Source organism: Hypomesus transpacificus, chromosome 9, assembly GCF_021917145.1.
Source record: "Hypomesus transpacificus isolate Combined female chromosome 9, fHypTra1, whole genome shotgun sequence".
In the NCBI taxonomy this organism is placed as follows: domain Eukaryota; kingdom Metazoa; phylum Chordata; class Actinopteri; order Osmeriformes; family Osmeridae; genus Hypomesus; species Hypomesus transpacificus.
In genome coordinates this window covers 7,031,456-7,055,013 of record NC_061068.1, presented here as the reverse complement: position 1 = coordinate 7,055,013, position 23,558 = coordinate 7,031,456, and the positions used below count along the sequence as shown (strand labels likewise).

General features: G+C 42.1%; 1 protein-coding gene across 6 annotated transcripts in view; it reads right to left on the bottom strand.

The window, feature by feature from the left end:
* foxp1b (forkhead box P1b) overlaps positions 1 to 22,050 on the bottom strand; it is a 129,551-nt gene extending 107,501 nt beyond the window's left edge. For 2 of the 6 annotated variants that reach the window (XM_047025653.1, XM_047025651.1), the window contains exons 1-2: positions 21,528 to 22,050; positions 9,505 to 9,607 (exon numbers count right to left, since the gene is read on the bottom strand). The gene's annotated coding sequence lies outside the window, so the exon portion shown is untranslated. Of the gene's footprint in view, positions 1 to 9,504; positions 9,608 to 17,265; positions 17,376 to 21,527 lie in introns of all 6 variants that reach the window. The other 4 variants (XM_047025648.1, XM_047025647.1, XM_047025649.1 and 1 more) reach the window with 3 other exon arrangements.
* Positions 22,051 to 23,558: the final 1,508 nt, after the last annotated feature.

Genomic DNA, 23,558 nt, shown 5'->3' with positions numbered 1-23,558 from the left:
ATGAAGACATTTGGCTGGTGACAAATCACCACACTTCGTCTTTCCGACAAGATCCCTTCTTTATTGTAAGTACGTCCAACATCACATGGTGATAGGAAATCACACATTACCAGACTGACAAACAATTACAACCATGTCATTAACACTGGCCTGAAGCCATTAGCAAGAGGAGCACAGTAACTGCAATGACATCAAAAGACAGGGATTTTGATTGATAATGCATGGATTGATCCATCATAAAGAGACAAAAAATATTCAGCTTGGACAGAACATAAATCTATGGGGCAGGAAGTTTTTTGTCTAAGAAAATTACTCATGAAGCAATCCTAAACAATCAAAACTTACACAAGACTTTTAAAATTAGATTTATATCTAAGTCAAAGGAAGAAAACTCTATTCCTCACATTATATTAAAAGTCAACATTTTAGGAGAGTTTTCCTATTAAAATGACTTTAATCAGACATAGAGCGTTGGTATCTCTTTTAATACATCTCCCAAGTGTCAGCCTGTGAATGAAAAAAGCTGGCCTCTGTAAATATGACTGCTTACTTTTAACACAAGCATTGTTGACACGTAATGTAATTTCAGCGGGACATCCAAATGAAAGCACTACGGGGTAATATAAAGCTCTTAATGAGAATTCTTTCCAGCCCGAGACCTTGGCAAGATAGCCATAATGCATGGCTTCTCTTTTTAATAAAATAATTGTTACAGTTATTAAAGATGAATCTCATCAGAGGCAAGATGACAAAATAATTCATTACCAAAACCCAGGCTTTAAATAGCTGCAAATTAAAATTCCCCTGAAAATATGCTTCTAGATAAATGGGATCGTTATTTCCTATAAATATTGGATATAGTGTGCCCTTGAAATAAGAAATATTGCAACTGTCCTTTAAAAAGTTTGTAGTGAACTACTGAGCCATTAAATCGATAACTAAAACTAACAATATTCCTAATTTGTATTCTGATTATCTTTAATATCTGCTCAAAGCACAATAGTTTCAAATAAATTATTAAATCAGTACGCAATGGACTTCCTCCATGAACACACTAACATTGCAATATCAATATTCCAACATTAACAAGCATGAACTGGAGAATGTATAAGGCCTATGACTCTACTAATCACAAACACACATGAGCATGGCCTGCATGCATGTGCTGTACGCACAACTGCATACATGCCATTCTCAGCTCCGCGCACGGCGTATTTATGTATTCAAAAGCGATAATTTACGTTGATAGCATGGAAACTTCCCAGCATGCCTTTTAACCTGTCGTTTTTCACTCTCTCCACAGCAGGATGTCCAGAGGAAATGCTTTATTAAGATCCTGAAGACATAAAGAGCCTGGGTGACTTACTGGTGCATTACTGTCTAAAAGGCAAAGTTATTTAGACCAATAAAACGCTAATATATTGTTTGAGTGGAATTACACTGAAGTTATCTCTGCCTTAATAACATCACCGCAACCCCTGATGTTGTTTAGATCAATAAAGCCCATTAAAGTACAGACCTCAACACAGATAGGGCCGCACTGCGACAGAGAAATACTGCCCACTGCATTTCAAAGGTCTTTCTCTGTTGACTAAACAACAGGCACTGGATGTATATCGTGCATGGGTTTCAATGGGAACGTGTTGAGGGCTTTAGCTCGTTACTGTCGGTTTGACCAATTTCATTTGTTAAACGAACGACTAAAGTATGTGAAGGTGCATAAGGCCCTCTCCCCTCCTGACCCCATGCCCTCTCCAGAGGGATGTCAGAGACAGGATTGACCTGTGGCCAGGCCTGGGTCTCTTGTTGGGGAAGGGATCCTCTTCTTTACACTGTGTCATTTCCTCACCGGACGGACAGTAAAGCCTAACGTCTGAGAGTCAGAACATCTGGTGTGGTCCAGGCCATTGCGCTCGGTAGATGTGTTGGGAGCCCTGTGAGCCCTCTGTTGTAGAGCAAGAGTTCTGTATTCTGGTTTCAGTGGTGCTCCTCTGGTTCCCCCTATACCGCTCCCCTCTAATGTGAGCATTCCTAACACTGTCCACCAGGTGATGTGAGCATTCCTAACACTGTCCACCAGGTGATGCACTAAATCATACACAGACAGCATCTGTCCAATAGCCCTGAGGTGGATGGCCACTGCTAGGCCACTCCCCCCCAGGGCCAGCCCTACAGCCCCACCACCTTCCACCCCCTGTTACCATGACAACACAAAAGGGGGAGCAGAGAGCGACAGCAGCATCAGAGATGAACACCTTCAGCTCCACGCTAATCACATTACGTGGCTACAATAGGGAAATTCCAAAATGCTGACAAAGTGCTAAGGTGGTGCTCTCATGCGTCAGTGATGTTCTTTATTTATACATGTATCCTAATCTGAAAAGAGCAATAATGGATACATTCAATCACGATAGACGCTCTATGAATAGTGCATTCAGCTGTTACACAGGAAAGCATGTACAGTGGCATTAGTTGGCAGTCTCTGAGGGTTGGATGATGCATCGGGTCAGTTGGAGGATGTGGTGAGTACACGCGCTGGTCTCTGAAAGAACACAAGTGAGTGTTTCTGTTTGTCGTGTGCACACACCTGAGTAGAGCACTGCATACACCACAGGAAAGAACGTTGAAATCGTCTATGCACTTCTAAGTGCCAGAAGTCTATGTGACAAATAAATACACTTTTGGGAGTTTAAAGAAAGTCACCTTCGTAGGGTAGTATTTGTTATAAAAACAGAGTCAAAGCAATGGGGTGAGTGTGGTTTATGCAGGCAAATATTGAAATAAAATTGACTATTTTTTTTTTTTTTTTTTTTTCTAAATTCTTTCAATTGGCATTCACTATCTCTCACGTCAGTGTATTTGAAAGGACCGTTTTTGAACAAAAACTATGAAGAAAACAAGAGGAAGTTAGTAAGGCCCTGAGAAACAAAGCTCTCCACCTTCTGCCTGACCACAGTCCATGCTTGTGTTGATCCATGTACGGCTGTCTCAAACCAGACCATCTGAAATGGGAACACTTGAATAGCCATCAACAGGAAACCCCCACACTGCTTTGCGGCTTTGCTCAGTGAAATGCTGCTCATCTTGAGGACGGCAGCGTTCGTTTGAATGACACCTCTTCAACATCTTTCTTGACTTTGGGATGTGTTACAACTGAGCAGTAAGCTTGTGAATGGTCCCTGTACTGATGCATACTGGTACTGGCCCACAAGCTCACGGGCCCAGACTCCCTGGGACACAGTGAGCTCAGCAGCAACCTGAGAGGACCCCCACACACACAGAGGCATCTCACAGAGGTGATGATTGTGAATAATACCTCTGCAAAGTGATCCTCTTTGACAGTCTAATATTACTGGACAATAAATAAATGGGAGCTAAAAAGGGAGAAGAGAGAGGAGAGTGTGCGAGGGAGGTATATATGCCGCCAGCTCAAAGTGTAAGCATAAATAAAATGTCTTTTACCTTCTTCAATTATCTGGCTTTTGACAAGCAAGCTGAGCACAGTGTAATTAACATCTCAGGAGATAATGGGGTCGCTACTCACTGATCAATCTCACACATATATTATCTGCTTTTTACCAATCTCTGCTCCAGTTATTCTAAGCAAGAAAAATTCCTCTACGGCTTTTGCCTTTTAATAATGCTGTAATAACATGCGCTATGACTCACCAATTGGGGCTTTCTTCGTAACAAAGCAGAGATATAACATGTATTGAGGGTCAATAGACTGTCATGGTAAATAAATCAACTTTGCAGATTTCTGTTATGAGCTGATTGTACTCTGTGATACCACTTGGTTGAGGTACACAACAGATGTTGGCCATGGTCGGCACACACTCTGCACTGCCACTTTGTTCACAGACCAAGAACCCACATCAGAGAGACATTGGCATTGGCACATACTGTCAAAATGGCACACTTTACAGTATAGTACATGTGGTCTCCTTTGTAGGCATCTGATACACGTCAGAAGCCCACATAGTGTCGGATTTATTTATGTAGGTTTGTGGAAGATTCAAGTGTATATTAACAACTAAGAAGGCTTAAGGAACCCAAACTGTCCAGGAAGTGGACAAGGTATATGGAAGCACCAAGCATGTTCTTCTCCTCCTGAAGAGCGACATGACCATGCCATGAAGAGTGGAAGAGGAGGAGTGTCCACAGTAGCCTACATTTACAATGGTCCTCTCTTTCTAGGTCAGCTGCTGTGGAAAAACTAGAACTGACCAGTGTAATTAAACACTACCCTCTCACATATGCATTCTCTCTTGAGGCTTAACACAGTAGATTCCACTCAGAACTCATCTATGACCTGAGCATGTACACAAATTCTGGGTTCTGACTCTTTGGAACTGGAACTGGTTCCCTTATTCTGTGTCTAGATCATTGTTATGAGCTGTTGTTGAGACTACAGTGCTATCCAAGGTAAACCCAATACAGTTCCCCAGTCACAATTATCTCAACTGTATCTGATTCTGGTTCTGAGAAGAACTGGCAAACATGCGCAAGACAAAATGTCATTAAAGAGTCATTGTACTTTGTAGTGAGTTTCAAAGGGAGAAAAGGAAACCAGTCAGTAACCCTGAGAATGACATCAAAAGATAACTGCCAATAAAATGATCAAATTTAAAGTGCGTGAAAACTAATTTCATAGAGACAGTGCAAAGTTATGGATGCAAAAATATGTTTTCCCCTCAACACAGTTGCTAAGGCGGTGCAGCATTTATCTTCCTGTGTATTAACACAAAACTGCCTGGAGACTGGCTGTTTTATCACTTTACACACTCCTAACAGATGTGTTTTTATGTGGCAGGTTCTCCTGAGTTTAGGTCCTGGTGTCCACGCCACCGAGGCTGCGAGGCAGCTCGTAAAAGAGCTGCCTTTGAAAGTTTGGCGGACTAGTACAGACACGACAGCAGAGAGCAGGCGTCAGCGGGGCTCACCTTTTCACCAGACGTGGAGAAATGCTTACCTCACCCTCTGCTGTCACACACAGACCGGGAGCAGCATTCTTAGAGTCGACGTGCATGGGGATGTGGAGGTGCTTGTGTGAAACATGGCCAACGCCGCCTGATCTATGATGTGGTACACGTCTGTCTGTTACACCACCAGTGACTGGGGCAAATCCAGCCAACAGTACACATTCGAGAGTAGCTTTTCAGTGAGAGGAGTACTGTATAACAGGGTGACGGCACTGATAATTACACAGCAACTACGGCATAGAGTGTAATTACTGGGATTTACACACCGCCGACACCCCTTCCCTTCCCGGCAGGACAAAGTCACACCCACGCACAGCCACACACATGGACGCACACACACTTACTGCTTCCCACTCCCCTTCCCAGTGACCTGTGCTAACCTTGATCTCAGGACTAGAGGCTGGAGAGGAAGCCATGCTGAGGTAGCTGTGCTGGGGTCAGTCTGGGCCCAGCCCCCGCCTCTTACACAACACAATCTGGCCTGCCTGGCTGCCTGCACAGGGCCCCCCCAGCACCCGCCTCGCACTCTTTTGTGTGAGACGATCAAACCTGGGGAATAGTAGAGATGTAGGGGGGGGGGGGGGGGGGGGGGGGGGGGCACATCCTGCGTGAGACCGCATCCTGAACAAGCATCACAGCATCTCACTGTAAATAAATACTCTCTCCTCACACAACTTCCGTCAACTGTCACTGCCTTGGCTCCAATCACCTTCAAGTCCAAACAGGAAAGTGCAAAGAGGCGAGGGAGATGGCAGATATGAGCTTTAATTTGCTTCTCTCTGCAGTTTCGCCTCGGCAGCGGTGCTTCCTAGTCTCCTGCTGCACCAGCTGCCTTGGCTCTGTCGCGGACTCCGAGCCCTTCCTGTCACCCTTAATTACTGCATTATACAGGCAGAGGCGGCGATAAAGCCGGGAAGTCACCATTAGGTGCACCTCCCACCGTTTATGAAGCAGCGCCGACACACTCGAGGCCAAACGTGCCGGTGCAGTGAGCTAGGTGCTGAGGCCCGGGTGCCTTGTTACCTGCTAATCCCCTCAGCTTTATCAGAGGAGGTGGAGCTGAACAACAGAGCGTGACAGAGGCAACAACTGAGACATGACAAGCTCACTGTACACAAATTGCTTTCTGTCACTACCCAGACAAGAGAGATGTGTGATGATCTCATTATCTGAAGAGGTGTTATAGGGATGCCTGATTTTTCATGATGAAATAGCCGGTCAGATGCATTCATAAGGAGTTGTTGGATGTAGATACACAAGACAATGTATTCTGATGGCAAAGACATGGATACAATATTGTTGTATTCAAGCCCTTTAAAAAAAAACGAAGACACAGTATATTCAGACCCTCTTTCCTGGCTGTCCTAGTCCACCTCTTCCTCCAGGGCTCCACTGGGTTATTTTACTGGGATGATCCGAGATGCATGCAGCTACAGACTGCAGCCAATCACTGCCCTGTCTGGACATACAGTGTTGCCCAATAGGCTTGGAAAATCATCCCGTTACTGATCTGGCAAAAGTGGAGACTTAAATGAGTTGTCTGAAGGCGAGTGTGCAGTTGTGTGTGTGTTTGCTAAAAACTGTGGAAGACAAATGTGTTAAATCAGTCCCTCATTGATGATTCAGACGTAGAACTCCTGACATCAGCGTTGTTGTAAACGAGTACATAGACATCATCACCTGTATGGGTGTGAAGAAGTGGACCTCATAAGCAAAGGACAGACAGCATTACGTCTAACCAGCACTAAAGGCCAGTACTTGACTCATCTATCGGGAACGAAGGTTCACAGGAAAACATACAGCGATGCATAAAAACTCAGAGATTTAGCGCCATCTAGACCTAAACACTCATACTTTGACGTCTTATCCGAAATCCCTTGAACGTCGATTAAGCCGGGCTACTGATCCGATGACCCCCCCCCCCCCCCCACTCCTTGGCACTGCACTGTTAAGTGGACCGTATGTTGAGCTGCTGTTAAATGCGTGTTGGATTCTGCCATGGTGGTCAGGTGGCTACAGGCGCACAGGGCATCCAGTCCACGCCTAGGAGGAGACTCGCTGGGCGGACACAATACTTAAAGGGCAACGTCTCATTGAGCACGCCTCTGCCTGCCTAAGGGGGTGTTAGTGTGTGTGCGTGGGGGGGGGGGCAATAGTGGGGGCCATATCCTGAGGATTCTTACTTGTTGTTCATTTCCTATGTGGATACAAAATAAGCACATAAAGGCCAAAATGTGTTCTTTCCTGGCCTTCACCCCATCACAACACGCACGGGCTAACCACAGATAATTATACAATTAAAACAATGTTCCGCATCAATCTGTCAAACTGATCTAATGTCCCATTAGAATGATACTACGGCAGTTGGCTTCTTTTCCTCTCTCCCTTCCTCCCTCTCTGATATCTCTCACTCTCTCGGATATCTCTCCGTCTCTCTGATATCTCTCGCTCCCTGAGCAAGCCCTCACCTCTCTTTAACAGAACTAGGCAGAGCCATCTGTAATTGTTGGATTACAAACGGAACAGTGGGGAATAGGGGTGTGTTTATTCCAAAGGATGTTAGTGCGTAAAGCAGGACCCATTGACCTTCTTCATGACCCATCCCTTTCTCCGGGCAGTGAGGGAAAGAGGAGGTCCTGTTTACTGTTTGTTCAAAGTAACCTTCAGCTTTACAGAGAAAAGAAGGAGGATAAGCCTCCAGTTTTCTAAAACAACAACATAATCCACTTGCATTCACATTAATCACGCATTGTGACAAATAGCTGCAGAGCTAAATGCTGAACTTCACTTGTACCGCCATAGAATCTGTCATAGCCAGTTGCATCCTAGCAAGGTTGGGTCAGAGTTAAGCAGAGTATGACCAACACTAACTGTTTAAACTGTACTTTTGCTTGACCCCGTGTGAGAGGGTGGAGGCTGCAGCCTGTGTTGGGGGTCTGGCTTCCCAGGGCGGCCTGTCCTGAGGCAGCAGGCAGGCAGGGTGTGAGGGCCAAAGGCTGGGAGGAGCCTCAGACCACCCCTGACCTGGACATCCTCCCTCTCTGTCCAGGGGTCCACCCTCCAAGGACAAAACACACTGAGCAGGGAAGTCATCTTCCCAAGGGGAAATGTGCATACCCTCCCCCTGCTTGTGTCCGGCTCATCCAGCTTAAGCACAAAAGACATCATTTTATGACTATGATCCATCCTGATGAGGATACACATTACCATTAGGTATGGACATTGTCATAGGGGGTTGGCCAGTTATATTACCCATGAGCAAGTGCACCATCAGCAGTGTGAGAGAAATTCCTTTTATGGTAACAGATCACTGACTCAAGCCACTGGCCACAGAGCCAACAAATGAGGCGTTAAGTGTAGCAGCACATCAGCAGACGAGGAGAGAGACGTGACCCCCTTCTCACTCATGCATGTGTCTGCTCTTGCTTTCTTCTCTTCCCGAAACCAGACTCTTATCTCTCCCTCTCTATCTCACTCTCACTGCCTGTCCCTCCACCCCCCCCCCATCTATATTCAGTTTCAAAAATATCAAAACATCCTGAACAGGGCTACAATGCTCCTACACAAAATAACAACTGTCACCTTCAGCAGAATTCATTAAACCAATGTTAATGTTGTCTTGCCCTAATGTAATTTCTTTAATTGAAATTTAATTCTCATACAATATTTGGGGAGATTTTTAATTGACATTTGCTGTAATTAATTGCCGGATAGATGCACGGCTAGCGTGGCGAAGCGAAAAAAAAATGTAACCTGACACTGGGATTGGGAGAGAGGGGTAGTGGCGAGAGGCCTGCTGGGACAGTTTCATCATCACGGCCGCCCCCCCTGCTGACGGGACAGGGTGGGAGGGAGGAGATAGACTCTTCTTCACAGTCGGAGATTTAATTGCACACAGATTCCATTACCTCCGCACAAATGTCACGTTCACTTCTGATCAGGGGCAAGGCAGCCACTGGCAGCACTGCTGGCATCCAGCCAGCCTAGAGTGCAGAAAGTATTCAGCCAATCAGAGTACCCACAGCTAACTGAGGAAAGGGACAGGAGACTAGAGCATGCCAAAGATCTGGAAAAACAAAGGAGCGTCTCACACAAAGCAGCTCTCTGTAGTGGCTAGTCTGCCTTCTTGGGATGCTGTATTTCTGGTTGGTTACAGAATAGTAAAAAAAAAAAATAGGAGAGGTGCCAGTCTTGTTCATGTTAATGTAGGTTAATGTTACAAACAGTTTTTGGTCTAAACCTTTCATTCAAGAATATTATTTGTTGTTTGATGTATTCCTATACATCCTTTTTTTTCATGCTATTTGTTGTTTCATGGTTCAAGGCAATTTCATACAACAGGAAGAAATGATGAAAAGGTCTTTGAGTAACTCTGTTGGGATCCATTTCAACCTAATTATGGCAATATGCAAATTAGCCTAATAAGCTAAATCTCAGAGTGCTTCAGTGTCAGTTCACAAGAGTCAGAGCACACATATGAAATGAGAATGACTAGAGGGCTCAAGTCAGATTGTCTACATACCGTTCTCATTCGTACAGGAAAGACTGGCATTCCATTCTTTCAGTGACAATTCGGCTCTTCGGGGATCAGACCATCAATGGTTCACAGATAACACGTGTCTTGCCTGAGAAGAAAGGGATGGGGGACAGGGGAAAAGAAAGACATGTACAAACAGGAAGTGAGAAAGGTGGGGGAAGTACCCTTATAGACAGGAATGACATAATAAGCAATTTAAACGTGACTGTTGACAAGTATTTCTATTGCACTAGAGTATGACACACTGATTCCTGTTGTCATCTTTTGGCCTCAATACATATCAAGTCACCTCAATGTCAAAACCACCAAATCATAGCATGTTCAATGGCCAACAAACACATACCGTAATTTTGAAACTGTGTTTCATAGCTACGACTATAATTTGATTATTTAAATACCTGTTGCGTGCAAAAGTTATATTCATCAAGTGTAAAACATTTTATCACTTCTGAATATGAATGAGTCCAGTCAGTGCAAATGAAAGATTGAAATTGGCTTGTTTTTGTAACATGGCAAGCCCAGATAATGTATGGATATTGGGAATATCCTTATGTGTGGGTTTGTGTGTATGCGTGAGCATGTGTGTACTGTATATTTCTGGGCTCTGACACGTGTGTATGGCAGGAGTGTATAATGTGGCTTTGTCTCTCTACCAGTAGAGCAGGAAGATCAGCCATGTTAATTGGGCTTCTCTATGCGAGAGCATGTCAAACGACCAAATCTATAACTCTTTCCCTGTGTAGAGTAGCGTAGGCCTCAAACCAGACACAACAAACCACAGGCCCGCCATCCCAACTCCTCATAATTCATGAGTGTGGAATTTGGCTAACCCCATTAACGCAACGTTGTTTCCACAGTCAAACCACATTCCTGGGCCCGCCATCAGCCTCTGAACAGTCCCAGATAAGACCCCTCTGATTACTCGCCTGCATGACTGTCATTGCTACGACAAAATATGTTGATCCCAACAGACGGCTTCCCCCCCCTGAATTTAAGACCGCTCCATTGTGGCCCCGTTCTGCTCAAAAGGAGTGTTCCTCCAACATAATGTGGATCTTTGAGATCCTCACTGAAGGCACTCTGCAGCTATTGAGAAGACTGGAGAGAGCTGACCTCCATGCAAAAGGGGACCTTGAATAGGTGGTTATCTACTGACTTTGGAAAATCACTTCCCAGATACTGTAAGATCCAGTGAATGACAGACATTCCTTCACCATTAAGTAGCTTGCTACATCAAGAAAACTATCTCTACGCTTGCGGCAATTTGAATTCCAACTGACCACTAAACAACACCCTACAACTGTGGAAACGTGGTTTTCATTCTTCCCTTTTGCACAAATTAAAATACTTATGTTTCAAAGAAACCACACATTCAGCTACTTCAAACTAGGTGGTCGATTGCCACTGATGTGTGTGTCAAGTTTGCAGACACTAGCCTACATGGTGGAACGAACAGAGTTGTCCATCAGTGGTGAACGAGACCCAAAGAAAAGGCTGCTGTTTACCCACATTTACCCCTGGATGGAGACCGGCCACCCTGGCGCCATGTCCAGCATGTCAAGGACAAAGGGATACTGAAGGCATATCCCTGACACAGAGAATGGCCCTACTGCACAGGTACAGCGGATGCTTACAGGACTCGCCGCTTTGCTTTCCGAACCTACACGATTTATCCAATACCACTAACAGAGTTGGCCTCAGAGGGGAGCCAGGCCAGACAGCAGGTAACGCACCACGTTGTGAAGGTGTGAGTGGAGGCATGGTATCGGATCAATGCTTTGACCCATTAAGTCACACCACTCCTAGTAGCTCATCAAATAAGAGCGTCTCCCAGAGCACCCCTGACTGACCCACACTGCTGGGGACAATTATAAGAGAGTGGTCTTTCAGCACCCATGCCCACTTGACCCGGCAGCGCAAAGGCAAGGAGGAGATCCACATGATTTAAACTCCTCCCTAAGACGTGCTGACAAGGTTAGAGGGTCAACGCAGACATTAACAGGTCAGTGTGTGGCCCACTTGGGAACAATTACTCCCAGTCACAGCTAAGTGGACACTTGATTGAACACGACGGTGGCAGGACACACTTCCACAGATAACAATCCCTAGAGTCATTTAGGATAAAAAGCCCTTGTGATACAGCCTTTATGGGTAAAATTCATCTTCCTTTTCCCTTTTAAAAGAATGTGAGTGTGATAGAGAGCCATTCTCAGGAGATGAAACCCAGAGCATTACCATTTCTACTAATACTAATAGCAGCTTCCGACTTAGGAACAATTACAAAGGTGACTGGAAGGGAAAAACAATACAATAACAGAAATAGCTGCAGGTAACTAACTTTAAAAAGCATTACAGAAGACTTGTCAGTTAGCACAGCACAGTTTCCTTAGCACAGAATTATGAAGAGAAATATGGGGTTTAACTACAGAACAACAGTGTAACTCTGGGACATTACATGCCAATTCACACCCGCAACTTATGAAGTCTGACTAACCAGTCAACTAATAGAAAATGGTCCATACAATTTTTTTCTCCACAGCCTCTCAATTAAGCGCAAGAGAATGGAAAACAAGGCTTGGATTTAACATTCAAGCCCACCCTGTGAAATCTTCTCTAAGATGTGCTGTGTTTTTTGCATTCTCTTGTTTTCAAGGTTTAACCTTTCACCTACTGACAGTTTGACCTTCCTCCGCCACAAAGAGCATAACTCAGTCTGCACAGAACATCTGGTGTGTACTTCATACACAGACACAAACACCCCCCCGAGATGTGTGGAAATTGATGTCACAACAAAACAAGAAATAGTTTGAGCATGTATTCATATTGTGAGGCTTTTCATCTATTAAACAGAAATACAATGTATGAGTGGGCCTATATACAGTGAATGTTTAGTTTTTTTATGAACTTACAAATGTAAAGCGGTCACTCAGTTTTTCTGAACAAAAAGGGCTTATCGAACTGGAAACACATTTTCCTGATTTGCTTAAGCTGTGTGTAAGTGAAGGTATTGTTTCTTTGGTGCATTGTTTATTTATTTCTGTTGGATAATCAGTTCCACATTGTCCTTCCTCTGCAGCCTGCAGAAGCAGCAGCTGTAGGCTGTTAGTGGCTGCAGACGACACAGTTCAACACTTCTCCAAGAGGAGAAATCGAGAGTGAGAGAACACCACAGCTGCAGCTGATGAGAGCGGGTATAAAAGAGTGGCACCGAGACAGAGAAAGAGAGAGAGAGAGAGAGTGTGAGAGAGAGAGAGAGAGAGAGAGAGAGAGAGAGAGAGGAGGTAAAGACAGTGGGAAGAGAGAGAGAAAGTGAAAGAATGGGGGAAAGAGAGGGAATGTGAGAGCGACAGACCAAAACCGGCATAGAAGGTATTCTAAAAATAGAACTTCTTTTTTGAAGATGGTATAGAATTGACTTTATCCGAGAGCCCAATGGACTATCCCATTACATCAGCCTGCTCATCAAAGGCCCATCCTCTCTTGTCTCAGCTCAGAGTAGGAGGAGGAAGAGGAACCAGGAAGCCAGGCATTAGCTCAGAGGAAGTGAGCAGGGGCGGAGGATGTCTTCCCTCTCTTGCTCTTTCTCTCTCACTCCCTCTAACTCTCTCACTCTCTCACTCCCGCTCTCCCTCTCCAGCCCAACTCATTACCCGGGCTCCTTTCCAATTCATTTAGGGACCCTTGAGAAACAACCGTCCCCCAGAATTTACAGAAATGACACAACATTAGCGCATTTGCATATGCAAAATGCAGAAGCAACAGGCTTTCCTACTCAATTGACCTATTGGTTGTTGTGGCAGCCTAGTTATTCCCCGGGACGATTTTGTAACCAAGTGGGCGTCATGTGAATGCCATCTGGGTACCACTTATTTAAAGCTGGCAGAGGTCCCGCGGCAGCCAGTCTGGCAATGAGGAGGAAGGAAATAAATTGCATCATTTACTTAACATCCATTTGCCGTTGTGCCCGTTAAAAACCCATGACTAAATAATTTGGTTATTTCGGCTGCCAGTTGCCGCTGTCAGCCAAATTGCACCGTACATGCAACAAACAGTGCAACTGTCAAAGGGCTGATAAAGGAGTTTTCGAGATGTTAACACCACATGAAATCACATTTACCACAAGTAACAACCCTCAATTCATTACACCAAAGAAATCTCACAACACTTACATACAGCACAGCACACCACCCATAAACAGACAATAAACATGTTGTAATTATAATGCCAACTCTTTAATTACGTGAGCCATTTGGGGATGGTCGAACTCACTAATTGTCAGAGTGATGTGAATGAATTGAAGGGGGACATGTTAAGAGACCAAGCTTCAGGCCCGAAGAGAACCATATTCCCTACTCGACTAACGCGTTAGAAAGCAGAACATTAAATTGGCATGGTTCCAAGGATGGCTCCAAACAAACTAAATCTAAGGGGACAAACTCCATGTAAATCATTAAGATGATAAAACACTGAATCCTAAAAAGGTTTAGCCTAACATCCAGAAAAGGTGAATACTTTCAACTAACGGCATTTTCAGATAGGTCTAAGTGTACAAAACAATAAACAGATGAGAAAAGGAACTGGTACACACCGTCCGGTTGTGCCATTGACTGGTCTATTTTCAGTTGATCAATTCCCAGGTACGGTATCGTGCCTCTAATTCACAGGTCATAAATAAAACAGTAAACATTAAGGACTAACTAAAACTCAGATCAAGAACGAACAATAAAACTTTGGACAACAGCTTTCAATGTTTCAGTTGGAACATCACCTGATGAGAATTGACTGGCGAAAACCTGAACACTTGACTTCACATAGCATGGTCTCATTAGGTGGAATAACAGGCAGCAGGGTGGCAGGGTGTGTAGACTCACAAACAAAGAAAGCGGAGATCAAATAAACACAAACAAAAAGAAATACTATATATTGGCTGCAGAGCATGCATTAATACAGTGGCTTAACTGGTTCCTGGTGCCAAGGTGAGAAGTGCACACATGAGTCAGTATCTCTGCTGAAGCTTCTGCTCAGCTCTGAAAGACTTTTTGCAAACAATAGTCAAATTCTATCATCTCCAGTTTCCTTAAACGTGTCCACGTGTGGATCCTCTGGAACTGCTCTGTGTCCCACCGGCTCTTTCAAGTCTGAGCATTATGGAGACAAGTGAATAGATAGATGGAAAACGCAAGGATACTAATCTACTACCCATTTCTTCTTACTAAGCCAGCCATTATGTTCTAAAAAGAGGCTACTCATCTATTCATTTTATGAGGCATTTACAAAAAAGATGACACTGCAGGAGCTTGGTGGGGTGATTAAAAGTCTTTGAATTAGCTCTTCAATCATCGCTTACATGTATATAAAGTACGTCTACACAGAAATGCACTCACAATCCTAACTCAAATATACTCTGTAAAGATTGATTTACACAATTTTAACTATGAGTTGTCTTTTAACTGAAACATTGATTGGTCAACACATTAAAAGCAAGGACATCATGCTCTCATTCACAACATGAAAAGGCTTTTAGACTAATACCCAATAACTCACAAGCTTATTTATCAAACAACGCATTTACCCTAGAACTTTGAACAATTGTGAGACTAAACTCCGCTCCAGCTATGAAGAGCACCATGGCAACACAGGAAACTTATCCATGTAACTCTCTCTACTAGTGGAGACCATGTGCATTAACTTTGGCTTTGATGTCACCAGTCAGTGTCACAATCTAGATCGAAAGAAATCAGGATGCTGATTATTTTTCAGCTTCTATTGAAAGAAACATGGGTATGGTTGCACTCATCATTGCTTAAAATTTAGTAAGCATTATCATCTATAACAATAATACATTTTCTTCTTTCAAAGGACAATAACAAGTAGTTATCTAAATGATCTACTTCGCCATCACAAATCAACCCTGGCAAATCTGTTTAGCAAACTGATAAACAAAAAATAGCACCTGTGAAAATTACCATATTCTTCTGGGTGGTTTGGGAATGGAGCCCCACCCTGTAGACAACACTATGAACAAAAACAAAGTCCCTCCAAGGAGCCTGGGCAAATACAAGTCACACGCTCCAACCAACAGAGGCAAACAACAACAATGTCAGAAGATCTACTGGGAGACTGGGCTATCAAACAACAGCAGCACAAACAAGTGTGTGAGCGAGTGAGAGAAAGAGAGAGAGAGAGATAGGTACAATTGGAGAGAGAGTGAGAGATAGAAAGAGAGAGAGAGATCCAGAGAGACACAGAAAGTGAGAGTGAGCAGAAAGAATCCCCCCTGATTCACCTCATTCACAGGTCATCGGAGTCATTAGGAAAGGGAAGGTACCTTCACCATCTAGAAAAACCACAGCTGAAAGATTTCACATCAATGAAGCCTGCTTTCCCTCTACTTGATATTCCCGATCCAAGAAATACTGTCTGAACAAAGGCATCATATGCAATATAGTCTCATCCAGCGATACTTGAAAACTAACTTGGTCTTACTATTGAAGTCAGGTAATCAAGATGAAGCTGTGCCTAATCAACTTATTGGAGGAGACTGTCAGTCAATCATTACTCACACAGTTTCCGCATAGAGCCAGATTAGCTAGGATACAGCTTCCCACACTGACCTTCCCAACATGGCATGAGGTCAGACGGGTGGTTCAAATCAGACATTTAATTATTAGAGCTAGTTTTTCAAAACAATCCAGGTAAATATGGCCAGTGAATATGGCCAGTGTTGGCTATTAAACCAATTATCCCTCTGTGCTATTTTGCCTCCGTTAAGGGGAAGCTGTAGCTAAAACAACAACCTGCACTTATTCATCTCAACTCCACGCTCATCACAAGACTGACTGACTGACTGGCTGGCCTGCCCCAAGAACACTGTGTCTTGGATAATTACCACTGACAAATTACCATCCAGCTGGTAAATATATATCAAAATCAACAAGCAACAACCAGTCAATTAGGAACCCACTTCTATAATCAAGGTTCAGAGTAAAACTTTATGTACAAACACAAAAACAGAGATACAACTTCAAAGCAGAAATCCACCAATTTATTGCACTTAAAATGTGTTTGAGCAATACTTGGTTACATCATTAAAACACATGTGTTTATGAGGTCATTAATATGCAGCTCTAATTGAACCCATATTACTTTACAAGAGTGCTAAACAGCATGGGAATAGTATTGTTCCACCTACTGCAAGAGTGGTTCAAATGAAATATGCCTGTTTCTTTAGAAGAGAGTGCAAAGGGAGAATAACATTGTTTAATTCAAAGCGAGAAAGAAAGACTGCATTAACAACCTGTCAACAAAATTTGCATTGCCGCTCTCTCTGTCTCCGTGGCTCTCCCCTGCCTGTCCTCAAGCCCACAGTGCTGCCAGTTCAGATGAGTGGTGTGATGGCTTATCACATGGCACGCGGCAGGGCTAAGCTGGAGCGAAGCGCCCCAAAACATGATCAAAGCACAGCAACTTTCCACCCAGCAGAGATGATGGAAGAGCAGGCCCTGCCATGTTGTGTTTCTTGTAAGGGTGGGGCTGCCTACTGAGAACACACCAAACATGCCACGGATGGGGTTTCTAGAGAGGTATGCCTTCGGACTTACTGTCTGTCTTTTCCAATTACTTTTACAATAAAAAACCTTTTTCTCAGCCTTTTTTCTTCCAGTAACATTGCGAAGATGCAGTAAAAGCTTTTCTGAACTAAAAGCCAAGGTGAGAGACCTTGTATACACAAACAAACTGACTTACAGACTGGATAGTTGAGAGAAACAGGTGTGGAGGTCTCCTCTGGCAACTGGAAACAGATTGCAGCATATGGTAGAGCCCCTGATGTCTGCTTTAAACTGGGTGCTGCTTACCTGCAACACACCCAACATTTCCATAGGAGTTTACGATCTATCTTTTGAGACCTCTAGAAAGTAAATGGTAGATTTTTACACTGACAAACCACAAAACTTAACCACAACCTTTAAACAAAAGGGGTTCATCTTTCAAGAAATACTTATGAGTAATAACGAGTAGATTTAATCCCTACTGAAACACCTTCAACAGTTGAGACTGCCGATGGTAATTCTGGGGGGTTCCTTTGAGCTGTGTTTGCTCTTTTCTCTACATGTATCGTGACAGTGGATTCCTGGACGACAGAGAAGTCTGTCCATCAGATTGATCCCTTTAAGCTGTCAAAACCACAGCTGGCCAAAAGAGATCTGTGACCAACCAAGCCAATCTGGCGTCTAATATGACCTCTAATCCAATCAGAAGGACTCAGCCGCCTATATGGGTGGGACATGGAAGATAATACAATATGTTCTGTTAGTCCCATTTTAGGGGACCAGCATCCCACTGGTGGACCTCTACAACTGTCTGACCAGAAAAGTGTAACTATGGAACTTCCTCCAACCAAGAGTAGCACTCTATAGCTGAATGATAATGCTGCTGACATTTTTTCTTCTATTTTGATACCTTTGATCAAAGCCAAGACCTGCAATTGCATTTAACAAATATCAAAGAATGTCAATCCAACACCAAGTAGCATATATTCTCACACTTAAGCAGTTTGGGGGTTTAATGTGCCGAATGTGTGAAAATGCTAAATGCTAATGTATTTGAATATGAGACATTTGTGTATGCATTTTCTTTCTGAGTAGATAATGGCTTTGTTGTGAGATGTCTCTCAGTGACTTCACTTTCCACTCCCACACAAAGTTTTCACATCTCAATGCAAACCTACAATACATTACCGAGCTGAGTCAAATCATAGACACAATGAATATGTTACACTCATCTACTGCCCTTTCATTCTTAATCGTACATTCTAGCAATCTATCTGAAGTGACGTCATATCTGTGGAAAATCATATAGTAATTAGCCTACTTTGCAGTTACATAAAGGTTCTGTAGATAGAGTAACAAAGGGCACTGTTTTCACTTCTATTAAAACATGCTCCGCCCTATATGTAAGTACATATCGTCCAGTGCTGTATACAGCATTCTCAAGCATACTTGACACAAGTACTGTATCAAGTATGATTTTCTAAACTCATTGCTTAAAATGAAAAAATATACTTTGAAAAATAAACCTGTCTTTAAAAAAACAAAGGATTATAAAATAATAATATAATAATAATATAATAATAATAATACTATAATAACAAAAAGTCTGTGGTCACACAAAAAAAATCTTTACAAAGGAGAGTGAAAATGCAGACTTTCTTTTTTCTCGTTGTCTCTGACATTTTGTCGCCATCCCTCCATTTATTAAGGACAGATGACAGAGGAAGACAGTAATTAATGGCTGGATAAGTTAATGGCTGTCCTGAGCGTGTGCAGTCTCCATGGATACGGCAGACAAGCTCAGAGCTCACCTGAAGCAATCCACTCACTGGCCAATGGCCTTCCTCCCTGGCATGGCAAGCACAGTGTGCCAGGGCACGGCACAGAGAGAGACCAGCTGCCTGAGCACACCACAGGGGGTGGGACACACTAACCTTTACCCTGCAAGTATTGCTTCTGCTTCCCTTTGTTATCTGTTTCATTAATGCCATCACAAAAAACTCTGATGTAGTCTCATAAAATGTCTTAGTTTGTTAAAATCCTGTGTGACCCCAGCCGTTCCCATTTTCAAAAAGTAAAATGTCAAGAAATGTGTTATTTATAAATTATCCGAAAGTTGCATTACTTTTCATGCCGCATAAAATAAGTTAAGTACAGTATAACACAACTGGATACCCCCGAGCGTGAAAGCAACTACACTCAAAATCTAATCTGCATACTTGTGTAAAACCTCATTCCGACATTGTGACAAAAATAACTCTCCTTATCATTCAGCTCCTCGCAAGGGTGTACAGTCAGTTTACCAGCCCTGTGCATAGCACAATATATTTCAGAGCGAGTTAAAATACTGAGCCCTCATAGAAGAGTTAGCTGGTCCACAGGGGTGATTTCTTTCTCATTCATTTGGACTAAATCTATACTCTCAGAGGAGTGTAATGAAGACCTCAAATTGGAAAGAATTACTTTTTAAATGAAATAAGACTAAAAACTATTTGAGGTAGCCATGTAATAATACTTTAACAGGACAAAAACCATACTTATTTTTTCATCTGATATTTACAGTTGTGCTGGGCTTGGCTAACTGTAATTTTAACAGTCTAAAACAGTCTAAGTTCCTGTCATGCTAGGCACGGGTTGAAGAATCAGCAGGAGGAGAAAGGCTAGACCCTCTAAGTACTGGCTATTCCAAACACCAGGCCTGGAAAGTTGCAAAGAAAGTTCACCCTCAGCTTTTAAACCTGGGTCAGCATTTGCGAAGGTCCATTTCTGCATAAGTGAGCACACAAACCCCAGTGCCTGTTCAAATAGTCTGCAGCTCTCTCTCAGGCAGCTCATGACAACAGCCCAGCAGCAGCACTGTTTGATCTCCAATGTTTTCCTTAATCTGGGTTGTCAAGGTTCGCTTGTTGGAGGCTGTTTACTTTACTTCTTCCACAAAGTGTTTTTTTTCCTCAGACAATGACTAATCCAAAGACCAAGGAGGAGGGAGCTCTGCCAGCCATGGATGTTAAAGCTGCAGTTGCTTTTTATTTCAGGGATGAAATAGTCCAGGGATTTTAGTCCATGTGGTGCCAGCAGCAGATTGAGTCTCTCTTTTTACTGTAACAAAATTAATATTTAACTATTTGATATGTGCTGGTGGTGTTCCTTCACGGTAAACAACAAAGAGAGTATCTATAAACTTCTCAAAGTACAATCTCCAATCTGTTTGCAACGTGGTTTAGATGATTGTATCTGGTATTCATACTTGACTGTCTAATTTGCAGGAAAATACATGACAAGCTTTTCAACTTAAAATTGAAGCCTGTCGTCTAAATTAGGCGTAAATGTGTAATAAATAAATAATATATTTTATTAATGTAAGATACTGTATAAAACTTTAGTAATGTTCTCCATACAGTAATATTAACCAGTAATTACAGATAGGCCTACTTTATCTCACAAGGTTTAATTTGTAGTTCAAACTAAGACTATGAATGTATAGTTTATTTCACATAGTAGCCTACCTTGCACTTGAAATGTCTACATTTCCAACCACAACGGTAATACTAGTAATAATAATAATAGACACATATAAAAGTCAATTATATTTACTTGATAACATTTAGTTTAATAACAGTTTACAACATATCCAAGAAACTGATGAAGAACTTTCAATTATTACTTAACATGGCCTAATTGTTACATTATGATTTCTTATAGCCACAGACAAAACTGTTCTCCAATGTAAAAGCCCATTACAACAATATATCCATTTGAAATCAGGTACAGTTAGGCTGGCTGTAGCCCATAAGTATCACAATAAAGCCGTTACGGTGGCTATGGGTCAGACAGCTAAAGAATATCAAATTATAATTCCTACAATATGGGTAATAAAATAAAAGACTGTAAAAGAAACATATTTGTTGGCTAATCACAAAAGGTAGGCTATAGTACGAGATCTCTCCATTGCCTAAAAAGTCCGTTCAACTGAGTTTTTGGAAAGTTGTAGCACGTGGGGGAAAGTAGCTTATCCCAGATATTGGTCCAGAGATATCACGGTACAAACTTCCTCGGACTAACAGGTAACCTCAATTCAATTGTGAAATTCAATGCGTTATGCCCTAGGTCTTCAAAGTGTGACTTGAACTTCCTTCTAAAGCATATTTAGCTCACGAGCTCACTATCATTTAAAGAAAAGCCAAAACAACTACAGAAAACTTTCATCCAAGTGTAAAATGCTGTGCCTACCTATCACTAGCTTACCTATATGAACCGCAATCAGCACGGGTGCTCTAAAAACAAGCCTTCAAACATTAATCTGTGCCTTCTCTTAGTACAGGTGTTGTTTATTTGTTTATTTCACAATAGAAACAATATCAAAAACTGTGGCAAACAAAGACAAACTCCATGAGTGTAAAGCTGGAATAGTAGGCTAATAACAATACAATGAGCGACACCATCATATTGTAAACTTACCGGAATCGACAATTGAAGGTGCACGCAGTGGACAAAATTCTGTGCTACAGATAATGAACTGTACAAGCGATCTTGTGTACCAAGAAAGCATGCAACAATCACACAGTAAATACTAACAATATTACTCCGCATGGGGACTAACTTTAACTGCGAGCTGAAATCTCTGCTGCATTCACGAAGAGCACCGTTTCGAGGAAAAGATTCAACAGTTTCACACCACCTGCTGTCGCGAATATGAGAGCGAGCTCCTTCTAATGTTATTACATTTAATCAATCTTGAAAGAAAATGCAATCGCGGATTTAGAAAATTGTTATTTTCTGATGTTCCAAGTCCGTGACGTCATATCCACCTGCTGGGTAAACAACATTCATTGCAGATCTTCACAGAAATAGAAGTCCAAGTCTTCAGCGTTGAAATGCTTTAACCCGAATAATGTCAGGCTGTCGGTCTTATGAGGATGTAATTATTCATTCGTTTAACACTAAGGGTCTACATTAGAGGATTGTCGTGAAGGGAAATGTCAAAGCTAACTAATTACAAATGATACTATTTCTTATTTTCTTCACTTTTCCAAAGAGAGGGATCTGGAATTGCTGACATATTTGCTATTCAAATATGTATATATTTTTTGAGTTGCCTATCAGATTAGACGATTTGAAACTTTTTGAGAACTATTTTTGTGTTGCAGACCTTTTTAGAAAGCTAGGTTGTGTAGCATACCCTAAAACTACTGTCGATTCTCAAATCACAAAAAACAACGGTTGCAAGTGTGTAATTGCCCACAACAACACACGAAGTGACGTGACCTACGCTCTGTTATTTCAGTTTGTTAGTATCATTTTCATTATTAACTTTCATTTGATATAAAAGTTCCAAACTGTTGTAAGCCATTGGTCTTTGCACCCCTAGAATTCTTATAGGGTGTGCTCAGTTTCACTGCAGCAGGTAAAACAATATTCACTTAAAAACATTTTTTATAGTCAATAAATAATAAATAGAAGACATTATGATTACAATTTCAGTCATTTGTCCATGATGAAAGTATACCGGTTCAGTAGTCCAGTTAACATTCATTGAAAAGCAACATTAATTTAAGAGTTTAAAAAATCCAATGTTTTGTCCTTGATCAAGGTTTGAAAGGTACAGCTCATTTCATTACACACAACAGTAAATTTATCATGGCTGCATCAAGAAGGAATCTTGGGAAGACGAGTCTCTGAAAGGTTCATATTTGGGTATAGAGCGCCACCCTCTGACAATATTTGGGATCACCACAATTAACTGATCTCTAACGAACTTCATACAAATATTAAAAGTCAATACCAGCATATATAGTGACATGGAAAACATATTGTACGGTAGGTCATACTGGATTTATGCAGGTGAGTATGCGTTGTGACAACATTTGAAAGATTCTGATTAGTGTAGATGGAAAAAAGTATACAGATAGTGATGCTGACAGATTCCAGACTCATAGGCATAGCAATGTTTGGAAGGTTTAGGGCATATCTTTAACTCTTATTGGGTATGGTTAATATAACAAGCAGCTCCTGGGTATAGGAGAAACATCCATCACAATATAGCATTACCACTATATGTTCATTTCCCCTTTGTTATTTTGCAGCATAGGAATACACTCATGCATGCATACAGTAGTATGTAGGGATTTTGTGAAACTGTTCTATTTTTTAGGAATCTGTATTGTTGTGCACATTTTTACAGTACACTATACAATCTGTATGAAATTTTAAAGACCACTGAGCAATAATCAGTTGTTTATCATTGTCTAAATCAATTTTCAATTATTTTGCATGTTGTTTCATAAATGCAATCCAACAAACAGTGTCACCTATTTGTTAGTGACTAATCTGTATCCGTGTGTTCTGAGCTCATGTATTTTTAGCACAAAGGAGACTTAAGTGTTTTAGTTTAAATAGTTTCTCTGATTTGTTTGCTAGTGTATGAGCTGCATATGAGCTTTTACAGCCTGTCCCTTTAAAAACAAATTAATTAACGATCACTATCAGTTA